This window comes from Rousettus aegyptiacus, unplaced genomic scaffold (assembly GCF_014176215.1).
Source record: "Rousettus aegyptiacus isolate mRouAeg1 unplaced genomic scaffold, mRouAeg1.p scaffold_m13_p_8, whole genome shotgun sequence".
In the NCBI taxonomy this organism is placed as follows: domain Eukaryota; kingdom Metazoa; phylum Chordata; class Mammalia; order Chiroptera; family Pteropodidae; genus Rousettus; species Rousettus aegyptiacus.
This window is the reverse complement of record NW_023416311.1, coordinates 112,027,824-112,042,580: the sequence shown is the minus strand read 5'-3', so window position 1 is coordinate 112,042,580 and position 14,757 is coordinate 112,027,824. Positions and strand designations below refer to the sequence as shown.

The 14,757-nt window shown below is 59.8% G+C and overlaps 1 long non-coding RNA gene across 1 annotated transcript; it reads left to right on the top strand.

The window, feature by feature from the left end:
• Positions 1 to 237: 237 nt before the first annotated feature.
• On the top strand, positions 238 to 2,469 carry LOC118606646. Its single transcript, XR_004952567.1, has 3 exons — positions 238 to 465; positions 1,026 to 1,547; positions 2,130 to 2,469. It is a non-coding gene; the product is annotated as an uncharacterized LOC118606646 (long non-coding RNA).
• The last annotated feature ends 12,288 nt before the right edge of the window (positions 2,470 to 14,757 follow it).

Genomic DNA, 14,757 nt, shown 5'->3' with positions numbered 1-14,757 from the left:
CCCTGGGCAGTGGATGAGGGCCGGCGGAGGCCGGGGAGCAGGGGGGAGGGGCGGGGGCCCCTCAGGACGACTGGCTGGGATGAACTTAGAAGCTGCGCGATTGTTGTTGCAGGCAGTGGAGACCACCGTGCAGTGAGCCACAAGGTGGACCAGTAGTGGGGGTCCAGGGGTCTCCTTCTGGAAAGCTGCCTGATGAAGGAGGGAGGAGGGGAGGGGTACAGATGGGGGTCTGGGACCGTTGCTTTAGGGAGCAGACTTGGGGCGTGTTCGTAGGTAGAAGCCAAGAGCCACCTACAGGAGCAGATAAGAACCCCTCGATGGCCCCACATCAGTGCAGAAGAGTCCAGGGCCAGGGGTAGGGGTGGGCTGGGACCAGGGGTTGAGACCCCTCCTGGCTACAGCTGGAAGGAAGGATGGCTAACAGGGTGGCTGACCCACTGGGGACAAAGGTCCATCATGCATGAGGTTAGTTATCTCTTGGGGGGCTGGGGGTGCCTGGCGGGGCTGGCAGGTGGGGCCATGGGGAGAGCAATGCAGGCTTGGGGCGGAGGCCGGGAGCTTGGGTGGCTGGCACGGGCCGCGCACATTGAGGCTTCGGGTTTAATGCCGTGATGCAGGCGTCCACTCCCAGAGGGCTCTGGACGGGTCGTAAGCAATTGCTCTCCATTCGTCTCTGGGCGTGGCCTCCTGGTTTTGGAAAAACCACCAGACAGGCCCTTTAGCTACTAAGGCAAATCCACCAAGGTTCTCCAGGAACCTTCTGGAATGCAGACTCTGGGAGCACGGGCTCTGCTGGCAAGGCTCCGCCTCTGCTGCTCCCTGATCTCCTGCTCCTGTTTCTAGTAGCTCGATTTCGAGGGGGCCGTTTCGGTCCCACAGACGAGCTGAGAGCGCCGGCAGGCGGCATCGCCAGGAGGCTGGGGACGGCGCTGTGCTTGTCGCCTGGATTTTAGAGTTATTTACAGGAAAGGAAGACGCGATCTTCACTTTCTTCTAATACTTGTTTTTGGTCCTACCTTTCGTAGTAGTTCGTGACTCATCTGACAACCGTCTTCCCGACGTGGCGCCCCGGCATCCGCGACGCCGTGGATCCGTCTCTCCCAGGCGTGGTTCCGCGTGGGGCGTGGACAGGAGGACGGACCCGCGGAGCCGTTTCTGGGCGCTGTGTCCTGTCCCACCGGCTTCTCCGTTCCTGTGTGGGCGCTGCCTGCGTCTCTCCTGCACCTCGGGACAAGCCGCCTTCGCAAGCCTTAGGGCCATTTCAAGAACTGTCTTCGTGATGATTCACAGAACTTTGTTTCTCCATCCAAATTATGGAATCGGTTTGCTCATTTGCTAACAGTTCCCCACTGGAAGTTTTGTCTCGAGTTGCACTAGCTGTGTAGGTTGCTTTAGGAAGAACGTGGTGAAGGGTATGGGGTGTTTGGCTGGACACGGCACAGCAAGACACACGGGCACGGGGCTGAGTGCCGTCAGGGGAGAAGTTCTACTTGCACACCCCAGAAACGGGCCGGGCCAGGCCACGGGGGCCACGCTGGAGGAGGCAGGTGAGGCGATGACGTGGACCAGACCCTCGCCCGTGGTTTCCACGGGTGGGAACAGGCTGCGTCGGTGAGCAGGCTTAGGGCGGCTAGTTCGAAGAATCTCAGTGGGCTCTGGGTGTAGGGGCGGGCCCCGCCTGTCTGGCAGCCGGCCCTGGGTGGTTGGGGCAGGGGACAGTGGCGTGAATGTGAGCACCTGGTAGAAGAGCGGGTCGGGTGTGCGGGTTGGGGTGCGGGGTCGGGACTGGTTGGTTTTCATTTGGAAGCTCCCAGGCAGGCAGCCCTAAGAGGGGCGGTCACTCTGGTGTCAGCAAGGTCCCCAGGTATCAAAGCATTAGATACAGGAAACAAAGAAATGTGACTCATACAGAATACACAATACTATGCAATTTTAAGCATGATTTGTCACCAATAATGGTTATTTTCAAATGTATTAAGGTCTTCTTTTAAGTCCTTTGATAGCATTTAACATTCATCTACATAAAGATTCCCCGTTTTTATTAGATTAATTCTTGGATACATTAAAATTTTGCAGGGGTAAAATAAAGGAATCTTATTGTTTTTGTTACTTTTTCTAATTGTTCACAGCTCGCATGGAGGATCAGTATGGGTTGTGTGCAGACAGACGGGAGGGGACAAGAGGCCACGCTGGATGTCCCTGCCCCACGTGCACACGCACTGGACAAACCTCCCAGGAACCCCACGTGATCGTGAGAAACGATGAACGCTTGTCCTTTGCAGTCCCCGAGGGTTGGCATGGGTCGTTAAGCATCAAAAGCGTCTTTCCAAGGGCAGAGTTAAACTTGCGAGGTCCGATTTATCCGTGTTTTTCTTTTATGGATCATATTTTTGATATCCTGTTTTAGAAGGATTTGCCTATATCAAAGCTGTTATGAGTTTCTTAATAAATAAAAGCTTTTTCGAAAAACAACAACAAAAAGACTCGCTTGTTTTGAAAGTTTTCTAGTTTTAGCGTTAACGTGCAGGTCTGCATTCCGTCCCGAGTTAGGCTGTGTTGGCACGAGGCGAAGGCGGCAGCAGAGACGTACCTTTCCTGTTGTTCCAGCCCCACTGGAGGAAGGGACCGTCTGGCCGCGCCGAGGCACCCTGGCGACCCGGTGGGCAGTCAGGCGACGCCGCCTTCGCGGGGCGGCCCGCGCCCCGTGCCGGGCGCCGCTGCCTGCGCGTGGGCGCCTGCGCCGCGAGCCGTCCTGCCCCCCGAAGCGGCAGGTAAGTCTCGCAATCCCGTGAGCAGGCCGTCCGCCTCCCCTCCGCTCCGCTCGGTGGGCGTTGTTCCGACTCTGCTGCGTCCTTTCACTTCCCGTATAGATTTTAGAATCAATTCGTTAATATCTTGCAAAACATCTGCTGGGAATTTTGATGAGGTCGTCTCGACTCTATTGATCAATATGGGAAAGTCAATACCTTAGCCATGCTGACTTCTCCGTGCCTGAGCGTGGTATGTATCTCATTTACTCAGGTTTTCTTTCATGCTTCTCAGCAATGTTTTATAATTTTCACTTATAAGGTAGAAGTCCTCCCTTTGTTTTTGCAATTTTGAGAGAAATAACATCTCAACAATGCTGAGCCTTTCGATTAGCATGGTAGGTATGGCTCTCAATTTATTAGGTTCTCTAATTCTCTCAGTAAGATTTTGTAGCTTTCAGTGTACAAGTCTAATAGATTATCTGATTGTAAGACTAAATATTTAATTTTTCTGTGCTACAGTACTTGTGCTTTAAAAAATGTCCAATTTTGATTGTTCATGGCCAGTATTAGAAATATAATTTTTTTCTCTATATAGATTTTGTATCCTGAACCCTTACTAGATTCACTTGCAAGTTTCAGTAGCTTTCTCATAGGCACTGCAATTTTTAGAGAGTAAATCATGCCGTCTGTGAATAAAGACAGTTTTACTTCTTCCTTTCAAATCTGGATGCCTTTAATTCCCTTTTCTTCTCGGGTTTCTTGAATAGAAGTGGTGAGTGGACATCAGTCTTCCCGCCCTGGCGGTAATGTATTATCCCGTTACATTGTTGCGTTCTATTTGCAAACATTTGAAAAGAATATTTGCAACTGTATTCATGAGGGGTATCGCTCGCTAGTTTCTTTTTTCAGAGTGTCTGCATCTGGTTTTGCTGTCACAGCAATGTTAGCCTTATAGGATGAGTCAGGGGTTATTCTCTTCCCCTGAAACTTCTGGAAGAGTTTGTGTACACTTATCATTATTTCTCCTTTAAATGTTTGGTAGAATTTCCCATGAAGCCACCTGGGTAGCGGGGCGGTCGTCCTCCTGGGAGCATTGTTGACTTAAATCAACTCCTCGAATGGATACAGGGCACCGTGTGTGGCTGTCCTTTTCCGTCTCTTAGAAGGACACCCGCCATTGGCTGTGAGGCCCGCTTTGAATCCAGGCGCTCATCTCCAGGGCTCATCTTTATCACCTGTTCAAATAAGGACACCGTCACAGGGGCCCAGGGGCAGGGTTTTGAAAGACACAGTTCAGTCCACTACAGCCAGCTAATCTTGGGCAATTTTGGCAAAATCCGTGAATAAACAGTAGGGATAAAATACAGCCTGGTTGGCTCCTTGTAGCCTGTCTGGCTCCAGCCTGTCACCCTGTTGGGGTCAATGCTCAGGGCTGCCTTCCCCAGGGGCCGGTAGCCATCACCTCAGTGGAAGCAGCTCAGTCAAACACCAGCTTCAAGAAGCAGCCTGGTGACATGAGCAGAGGACGCTCGGCAGGTGGGCAGTCCCACAAGAGCTCCATGACCATCCTTGGACATGAGGGTCCCGCTTGCACTTGGGCTTACATCTTATTCTCAGTTCTCCACTGTCCTTGTCACTTTGGCTTCATAATTCCTTTGCGAAGTTTTCTGTGCAAGTTTGGCTGTAAAATGCCCAACCCACCAGCTTGCGGCAGACTCTTTCGGTTCTCAGTGGTCTTCTTCGAAACTGAGGGTTCAGGAGAGTTTTGGGGGTTAGTGTCTTGCCTGTTTCTGCCTCTTTGTGGGTCTGTCCTGCTGATGGTGGCAGCCAGAGCCCTGGCAGGAAGCTAAGCCGCTTTGGTTACTCGCTGTCCACCGTCTGCAGAGGCTCCGAGGAGGAGGGGTCCAGCCTGCAGTGTTCTTGGTGAGCCGCGGGGATGTGGGCTGCTGTGTCTGTGACTTCCCCCGGGGTCTCCCCACTTCAGGGGACAGCTGCTGGGATCATATGGGCTCTGCCCCCACCTGGAGGCTAACACCTGCACTGGCACAGGTGGGCCCCACGGGGGCTGTGGGAAAGGTCAACAAGCTTTAGGGAGAGAGAGGGAGAGAGAAGCGACTCCGGCTGGGAGGACCAGGAAGGTCAGGAGGAGTTTGAGAAGGTTTGCAGGGGGAGTGAGGGCCAAAACATCCACATCACTTACAGGAAGCTTGTCTTGCAGAGTCCCGGGCCTGGGGTCTTACCACATGGCAGTGGAGGTGGGACAGCTGTGCCACCTGCTCCCTCCTTCTCCTCCCGCCTCTTTCTCCCTGGCACACGACTACTGTCCGCTGGCTGCGTGGCAGGGCCTCTCACACAGCTGGGTGGTGTCATATCCCTCATTCATCGCCAGAGGTGAGTGGGTGCAGCAGGTGCAGATGAGTTGGGCAGCAGAGCCACAGGCACCCTCGTGTATGCTGCTAACAGCCTGCACCTGCATGCCTGCCTTACCTGCGGGCCCACCTGCACCTGCACACACGCCTGCCCCTGTACACTCACCTGCACCTGCAGCTGCACCTGTGTGCCCGCCTGCACCTGTACTCGCACCTGCCCCTGTACACTCACCTGCACACACAGCTGCACCTGTGTGCCCGCCTGCACCTGCACGCACAGCCGCACCTGCCAGCACACACATCGTCTTCACGTGGTCCCACTTGTGCACTGACGTCCCAGCTGCGTGGCCCCAGGGTTGCTTTGCACAATAGTTCTTGCTGTTTGCAAACAGGAAGTGTCCTGAGAGGAAGCACTTGTCTCTGCTGACAGACCGAGAAGCCCTGCGCTGGTCCTCCACCTCAGGACATTTGTTATAAGAGCGTCCTCACACATAGTTTCAGCCCTTGAAGTGATGCGGCTGGGAACCCTTACTGGATCGGAGGCCTTTTATAAGCCACTTGCGTTAAAAGACGCAGTGAAGAGGGCCAGGCTCTCGGAAAACAAGGGGCAGGAAGCTGGCGCTGGTGTTTGCGGAAGGACTTGAGGCCGTGGCGGGGGCGGGGCCTGGCTTCTGGGGGGCGGGGCCCAAGCGGGTGCTTCCCCTCGCCGTGCGTTTTCAGAGCCACTGCGTCTGGGACACACTGAGAGCCCCATGAACCTAATCCCCAGCCGGAAGGACAGCTCCCAGGCAACTTCAGCTGGGCCAGCTGCACCCCCCGCGGCAAACACCCCATTTCGTAGACACGGCTCTACCGAGGCGACGCCGTGCCCCGCCGTCCTTTCCTTCGTGCTCAGAATTGAAGGGTCACCCGAAAACCCACCCGTAACCGCTGCGGTCCCACTGCAGGGCCCAGTTCTTTCAGTCACTGGGGTCACGCACACTCCCTGACAGGGAAAGGCGAGGGAGAGAGGCCTGGGGGCGGCTCAGCTGCCCTCTGCCTCACGCCCTGCTCGCCTACGCTGGGGATGGGGGGAGGTGGGGGGTGGGGGGTGGGGGGTGCGCGCGCCTGTGTCTCTGTGTGCGCGCGCGCGCGTGCATGTGTGTGTGTCTATGTGTGTGCGCGCGCGTGTATCTGTGCGCGCGTGTCTCTGTGCGCGTGTGTGTATCCGTGTGCATGCGTGTGTGTCTGTGTGTGTGCATGCGTGTGTGCATGCGTGTGTCTCTGTGTGTGCGCGCGCGCGTAAAGAATAGTTCCAGGACTGTCCCCGGGAAGCCTCCGGCCCCCACACGGCACCGGAGCCGCCCGCGCAGCCCTGAGAAAGCACAGTGACCAGCAGCGGGCGAGACGCCGGAGCAGGCAGCGAAGCGGCCGAGGGGGCCAAGGCGGGGAGAGCGGGAGTGGGTGCCCCTCCAGGGAGACACCCCGCACCCCTCGGCCAGCGCGGGGCAGGGAGTGTCGCAATGATGCCGGGAAGTGACGTGCGCACCCTGCGACCCCGGGACCTCGCTCCTCGGACGCGCCCCAGAGAAATCTCACACGCGAGGGAATCACGAGGAACCGGAAGTGTCCCTGCGGGAGGGAAGTGACAGGTCCGGGCGGACCGAGCAGCCTGAGGACGCGGGCTGAAGGGAGAGGCCTGGGGGAGGCCTGGGGGAGGGGCGAGGCGTGGCCGGCCGCGGGCGGGCGCGCGGTCCACTACTCTAGACGCAGTGGGTTTATGCACGTGACCAGGTGGGTGCCCATGTCGTCTGGAAGGCTGAAGCGAGTGGCTGAGGGTGGGGACAGAGTCGGGCCGGAGGGGACGGGTGCGGCTGGAGTCCGGTGGCTGCTGTGGCAGCCGAGCGTGGGGGGCCCCGAGGAGCCCGCCGGGGGCTAGGGAAACGTGCTGTGTGTGTTCAATCATGAGTGTAAGTTTCGGGATGGAGTTTTACTTTCTTTGACAGTGACACTGTGGGCTTTGATATTTTTCGATCTCAGTCTTTCTGTTTCGCTTCGCCGTTGAGAGCGACACTGTTTGTCACCCTAATAAAAGGCCCTCTTTCACTGCTCACAGCCTTCACACGGTCTGGTTTTGTATGCGGCTCCCGGCCAAGCCCTGTGGCTTTCAGGACGGCGCTGGCCTGCTGTGGTCTGGTGGCGTCAGCGCCGGGGCCCACTGGCTTCCGCTGTCAGCAAAGGGATTGTTCCTGGATGCCGCCTGCCACAGGCAGCTCTCGGCCAAGTGCGTTTTTGAAGGGTAGGATTTGATCTCAATTATTCCAGTTAGCTTTGCTGGAGGGAAGTAGAAAAAAAGGATTTACCCTGGCTCCTGAATCTGTGATATTTTTATTCTGGATCTAAGTGCCATCATGCTGGCGGGAACAGGCGTTCGGCACGGACCGGCGTCTCGGCGGCTTTGGAGAAAGCCAGCCTCACAGGCACGAGTCAGAGTTTCGTGGGCGGCCACCCCCCTTTCCCGCCGTGGCTGCACTGTGATGCTGACCCAGCACGGCACACAGATCCCTCTGTCCTCCACTGGACGCTGGCCAGGCGTCCTCGGTCTGCGGAGCCGGCTCAGGCCCCGGCCACCTCAGGGCAACAAGAAGCCTCTGTTCACTCACGAGGGACTCAGAACAGAAAGCGTCCGGCCCTGCCACACAGCAGGCCGGAGCCACAGGTGGGCCGGGGAGCCTGCTCCCGGCCAGTCCACCGGCGGGTGGGCGGGCCGGGTGACCAGTTGGGTTCGGTGGGTGCGCCCAACGGCACTCGGTCCCACGAACTATCGGGCGAAGCCACGTGCTTGCTGGTGCCGCACACACCTGTCCCTCCCTGCCTGACGCGGGTGGCCCCATTCTTGGTGTCCGGGCCATGGGTGCTGGCCCTGGTCAGCTCTGGTCTGCGGCGAGGGGGCACCCACGGCTCGGCCAGGAGACAGCCACCATGCAGACCGGGGCCTCAGTCGGTGTGTGCTGGCCTATGCCGAAGCCCAGGCTGTTCGCCCCAGGAAGGAAGGGGGATCCCCGGACGCCCGGGCCCGAGGGAAAAGCCCATCCAGGGGAACTTCCGGTGGCACAGGAGCCACTCTGCTCACCGCAGCTCACCGCCTCGGTGAGGAGGGGTCCCGCCTGACGTGGAGGCACATGGTGAGGCCGGGCCTGGGGACGCTGCGAGCCCTTGGCCGGCAAGGCCACACGCGACACTCCGGCCTGGGCACAGCAGACCTCCAGCCCGCCTTCCTCCGCAGGCTCGTTGTGCAGATCAAAGCACTGCGTTCCCGTGGGTGACAGTGCTCACGCCCGGAGCCGGGAAGAGGCTGGGCTCATTCTGGGAAGTCAGCGGAGCAGAAAGAGAGAAGAGAGCCAGCTCCCTGCTCCCCTCCCCACGCAGTCCCCCTCCCCAGCAGAAACAGACAAGACCGAAGCCAGCTGGCGGGTGCCCACGGCAGGAGGGGCTCAGGGCTCCGCCCCTCCTGTGCCCTCACAGGCAGACCCTGCAAACCCGTGGCTCCCCGCCATGGCCTCCACCCCAACGGACCCCCATTCCTGTCCTCTCTCTGGCCAAAGTTTCGGGGTGTTGCTTTAGGCTCTCATGCCTCTGGCCTGGCCCCCAGGGGACGTGGCGTTCAGAAGGAGCCTTTGATGACTCCCCACATCTCAGGGCGTCTGTCCCTTGGCCCCCTTCCCTCTGCTTCCTGATGAGCCTCAGACGTGCAGAGGAGAGTAAGTGCCGAAGATGGGATGGGGGCGCGTCCCACGGGGGCCGAGGGGATGGGGGCGCACGCCCCAAGCCCAAAACGCCTAGGCAGGTGAGGCAGAGTGCTGCTCGGCTTGGAACTCGCAGGTGACCCGGACGCAGGTGGGGTTGTGTTTTGAACTTTCCAGGACGAGACTGGGAAGGTGTGGGAGATTTTGGAGGCCGTGACCGATCAAGGGTCCGTGTGCCAAACAGAGACTCTGCAGACCCAGCCACATGTGAGGGGCTGCAGGGTGGGTGGGGTCAGGAGGCTGGGCCCGGTCACCGCGTGTCCTCGGTCAAGGCCGGGCGCTGGGCCCCTCGGCTTCCTGCTCTGCGGAGTCACGTGTTCAGCCACCGTGCTTGTATGAATTTTAACCGCGTTTGTCAAGGCTGTGGTGAACACGGGCACGTCCGCAGGTCACCCCGAAGGCCACTCCTCGCCGCTGTGAATGCGCCCGGAAGCCATCCCCGTCCCCGCCAGGCCCCGCTGGCCACGCTGCAGGGTGGCCACTGCCTGGTGTCTGGAGCACTCTACTCCAAGATGCCGTGGTATGTAAAGGTTTTCAGTGGTGAGACGCTAATTTGGAGGCTGACTTTCCTATGAAAACGAGGGTCATTCGGCCTCGCAGTAATGATTTTCGAGTTCCTTGTTTTCAAATGAGTGCCCCCCACCCCGCCACACACACATCTAGCCATGCCCAGTGTTTGTCTTTCTGAGCAGCTTCTAGTGGTTTCGATTACACACGGCAGGAGAGAGTGGGGGCAGCTCTCGGGTTCCCCGCAGGCCTGACAAGGCTGCATCATACGCCTCACCTCAGCAGAGGCAGGGGGGCCAGAGCCTGCCGCCGGGCCGGGCGGGGATGGGGCGCTGTCGCCTGGCTGGGCCCTTGAGCAGAGAGGCGTGGAGCCCTGCTGGGAGGGTCCCCGCGGGCAGGCGCCCTCCCCCCACCTCGGGGCAGGCTGACTGTGGGCTCTGGGTTCCCCGCCACATCCAGCTGTGCTAATATTTGCTAAGCCATCGAATCTCAGGTTCCTTCCCGAAACCTCGCCGAGGCGCTCACCCCCCGAGAGCAGGCCGGGCCGGCCCTCAGCTCCACACCCCTCGTCCCGTCGCTGCCCCTCACTCTGCAAACACCACCAGGCCTCCCGTGATGCCCTCGGTTTTCCACAAAGTGACACCTGTGCTGAATACAGTCCCGCTGCCCGGACGCCCTTCTCACAGCCGCCCAGCTGGCGATGCTGCGTGTGGGGGCCAGGCCGAGCCCGTCAGGCAGGAGCCCCCAGACACGGGGAGGTGCCCCCAGTGGAGGGGTGCACCCCAGATGGAGAGACACCCTCAGACGGAGGGATACCCCCAGATGGAGACGCACCCCAGATGGAGGGACACCCCCAGACAGAGGGACACCCCAGATGGAGACGCACCCCAGATGGAGGGACACCCCCAGATGGAGAGACACCCCCAGACAGAGGGACACCCCAGATGGAGACACCCCCAGATGGAGAGACACCCCCAGGTGGAGGGACACCCCCAGGTGGAGGGACACCCCCAGACGGAGCGACACCCCCAGACGGAGGGACACCCCCAGATGGAGACACCCCCAGATGGAGAGACGCACCCCAGGTGGAGGGACACCCCCAGGTGGAGGGACACCCCCAGACGGAGCGACACCCCCAGACGGAGGGACACCCCCAGATGGAGACACCCCCAGATGGAGAGACGCACCCCAGGTGGAGGGACACCCCCAGGTGGAGACACCCCCAGGTGGAGACACCCCCAGACGGAGGCACGCGCCGGCAGTGTCGGCGGCGCGCTGGGGCACGGGGAGCGGGGGCTTCGGCTCTGGCGAGGGGCTCTCTTCGCTGCCGTCCCACAGTATTCCTTATTTCAGGCGGGAACCCCCCCATCCCTCCCCCCTTTCGCCTTTATCAACTACCTCTGGCTACTTTTGTAATCTCGTCTTCCATGTGCATTCTAGAGGCTTAATCGTCCGTGGGAATTTTGATGAAGATCGCAGCGAACTCACGGAACCGACGTTTTTACAACGGCGGGCATTTTTATTCACGACATGGCACGTACCTCTCCAGTTTTTTGTTGTTGTTGTTTTTAACAATTGCCTCTGTCTTGGGATTTAATTTTTCCCGTTGTGTTTCACTAATACACAGAAAAAAATACACGGACTGAAACCAAGAGCGACTCAGGCTTCACGAACGAGGGGTGGAGGTGAGCAGCGAGAGGGGCCTCGGCAGCTGCTTCCTGGCGGGAGAAGGCCGCCCGCCCCTCGTCCCGTGGTCTGGGGCCGGCAGCGGTTTGGCGTCCTCCCTCCCCCTCGTTTGTTTTTCCCTTCCGAGGCTTCAAGGAGGCCGTCCCCTCAGCACCCAGAGACACGGAGAAAGGGGTAGTAATACACAAACGCAAACACGAGACACCCGTGTCCTGGGGACTGCGGATGCGAACACGTTCTAAGACTCGTCGCTTGTTTGTGGATTTCCTCCCGCCTGCGCAGGGGCTGGCAGCAGAAGCCCAGCGTTTGCAGAGGACAGACTTGTCACGTGGCTCTCTTGCCTCAGCTCTTCCTGTGCTCTGGGGACTCACGGTGCAGCTGCCCCCCTGAGAACCAGGGGGGACGCCTGGCAGGGTTCCTGGACCCCGCCACTCAGGACCCCACTGTTCAGACTCCTGAGGGTCAGTGGTCAGCGGATCGGATGCCCGCAGCCAGATCCTGTACGGGATGAAGCCTGGACAGCCGGGCGAGCCCCAGAGACCCTGCCCTCAGTGGCGGCTCTCAGGAGGCATGGTGGGGTGCTGCAGGCGAGGGGTGCTGGTCATCCACAGCTCGCTCCTGGCCTGTGCTCTGCTGCGGGTGCCTGAGGCCTAGGCCACACGTGCTCACGGGCCAGGAGGCCCCACGTGGGTGTCAGGTGCCTCGGGCTGCCCTGCCAACCTCCGGAGTTAGGTGCTCCGCAGATGTCATTCCGGGGCGAGTGGCCAGGTCAACGGGGAGCCCAGGGTCCCAAAGCATGGGCAGGACCCCCACCCCAGCTGCTCCCAGGCCTGGACGGTGGCTGCTGTCTGGCCTCTGCCTTCTCTGGGCGCCACGTCCCGGCTCGCGGAGAAGCCAGAGACCTCCCGCTGTCCTTCCCGCGGCTCATGCGCTTCCTGCCCCAGCACCGTGGTCTCTTCTGAGGGCAGAACTGAGTGCGAAGCCTCGCACACATGGCCCTGCCCGCAATGGGGCCGCGGCCACAGCCCCCTGGGACCTTCTAATACGACCTTTCTGCAGACGGGATGGGATTCCACAGATGTGATCAGCTGAAGCAGGAGAGGCAGCCATGAGCCCTGACTGACCGCTGCCCGCAGGCATCGCCAGCGTCCTCACGTCCTCACCTCACGGCCCCAGAGCCTGGCCAGGAGGACCAGATGGGCGGGGCCACGGGGGCGGGGCAGGCTGGCCACTGGAGGAGGCAGGAGCCGCCCCCCTGCCCCCACCCCTACCGCCCATGCGCCCAGCAGGGCCTCAGCGCCGACCCCCTGGGCTCGAGATGGGCGAGAACAGACTGCTGCTGTCGCGTGTGGCGCTTTGTCACAGAGTCCCCGGGACACCCAGGCTTCCCCCGCACCAAGCACTCAGGGGGTGACTACCCAGGCTGCCGGCCGCCCCTGCGTGCCGCCAGCCCTGTGGCTTTTTGACAGTCGTCACACGGGGACGCGTGGGACCGACACGTTGGGGTCCTTAAAGCCGCGAGGCTAAGTTCCGGTGTTGGCCATACCTGTCCACCGGCCTCCTCTGACCCTGTGCTCCGGACACCAAGTCCCCGCGGACAGCTGGTTTATGTTCTCACTCCCTTCGCGGTGTCTTCGTCCCCGACGTGAACTCAGGGCTGTGCCTGACACTTGCCCTTAAGGTTCTGAGTCACACCTGGGGGCCAGGGGCTGCTTTTTGAGCTCTGATTTTGGGGTGAAAATAGGTTAAGTGGGGGAGCTGGAGGGACGCAGAGAGGCTGGCCGGTGCCAACTCCTGCAGTCAGTTCATGGGCAGCCGGATGTCCGATGGTGCCTCCGGCCTCGCATTTCCCAGACCGACGAGGGTCCCCATGACGACGGGGGTCACAGCCTGGCTTTCCGACAGGCACGGAAGGCGTCCCGGCATGTTTAAGCCGTGTTCAGAACAGGCAAGTCATGCCTTTTCTTGGGCAGAAAGTGCCATGGACACACCTGGGTGCCAGCATGTCCGCCAGAGGAGAGAGCTTGAAGGTCGAGCCCCAGGGAGCTTCCCGGACCTGGTGGCTTTTAACCACATCACTTCTCTCACGGATTCGGGGGTCTGGAGTGCCAGGGAGTTCTGGCTCAGGGCCTCTGTGGCCGTGGTCAGATGCTGGCTGAGCTGGGAGCCTGCGGGTGGGGACCGTGGGGCAGCCGGGGCCTCCTGGGCCGTCTCCCTGGGCACCATCTGCCAGGAGGGCCACTGAGCTCACAGCCTGAGGTCCCCAGGGACAGGGACAAGTCTTCCTGCTGCTTCCCAAAGCCGCGGCCTTCCTCCAAGGCTGCGGTCCTCAGTGCCTCTGCCCCTCCGGCCCAGGCTTCCGGGGGCCCTTCGTGTAGACTTATCACAGAGACATCCACACTGTGTGCTTCAGTTTTTCTGTTTTAGTCAAAGTGTAACTGACTTACAGACAGCAAAGGGCACAGCCGGCACCGCCGCCGCCTGTGTGTATGGACCTGCAGGAGCATCGCTGGGTTCAAGATCTAGAGCACGCCCGCCCCGCCCCATCGCCCCTCACCTGCCCCGCCCCAGGCAAACATCACCCTCGGAAGTTAGAGCCTCTGCAGTGAACTGCGGCTCTGTGTGGGTTTTTCTGGCAAATCGCGTGGTATGCGCTGTGTGGCCTGTCGCGGTGGTGGGCGCAAGGCCCACCCCTGGCCCTGCACCCTGGAGCACCCCCCCACACACAGCCAGAGGGTTGACCTTGTCGCCAATTTGGAAACCACTGAATAGCCCCAGGGAGAATTCTCCGGGACCAAACAGAGGCGAGTGCTCCCTCCTCCGCCAGCAGGTCCTCCCGCCCTTCCGATGACCACAGCCCTGGCCGACGCCTGGACTGCAGGCTCCTGAGGGACGCGGTACTAGACCAGAGTCAGGCCGCTCCGGAGGCGGCGCGTGCTTGCCGCCTTAGCCACTCGGCTCGGGGTCGTGAGAGAAGTTGGCACAGTGCTCGACGTGACGTCTGCGGTGCTGCTTCCCTTCACCGCTGCACAGTCTCTCGTCGCGTGGGGAGGCCACACTTTGCGCGTCCGCCCGACTTTTGGTGGACAGTCACGTGGTTTCCGGTTTGGGAGCAGGGCCCGGGCGCGGGGCGTCCCGAAGCGCCCGCAGCGGCCAGAGCGCCGTGTGCGGACCAGTGCTGACCGGCCAATTAAGGGGCATTGTCCCCAAACCGGCAGAAGGGACACTGCCTTTTAATGAGAATCAATAGGAGAGCAAAGCAATTGTTTTCTGAATTATGGCCGTTTCCTTGGCTGCGGCCACTTCATCATTACCATGTATATAAAACAAAAAGACAGTTCTGCAGGATTGTTTGGGAAGTATTTCCGCAAGCGGCCGTTCCAAAGCGGCAACACAGTTGCACAATGTTTCATTGTGTGCGTTTCATTACAGCGCTGCAGCAGCGCACTTAGATCACTCGGTTTCCTTTATTATAATGAATTCTGCAGCGAACAGCTTTCTGCATAAACCTAGTAAACGTCTCTGATTATTTGTAAAGCAAACCAGAAGAAGCAGTAGCGAATTGGAATATATCAACACCCAGGGCTTTTTAAACAGAGGCGATTTTTATAAATTGTAGACTGTCTTTAATAAAGGGGCACTGTTGTGTCTCGTGTGACT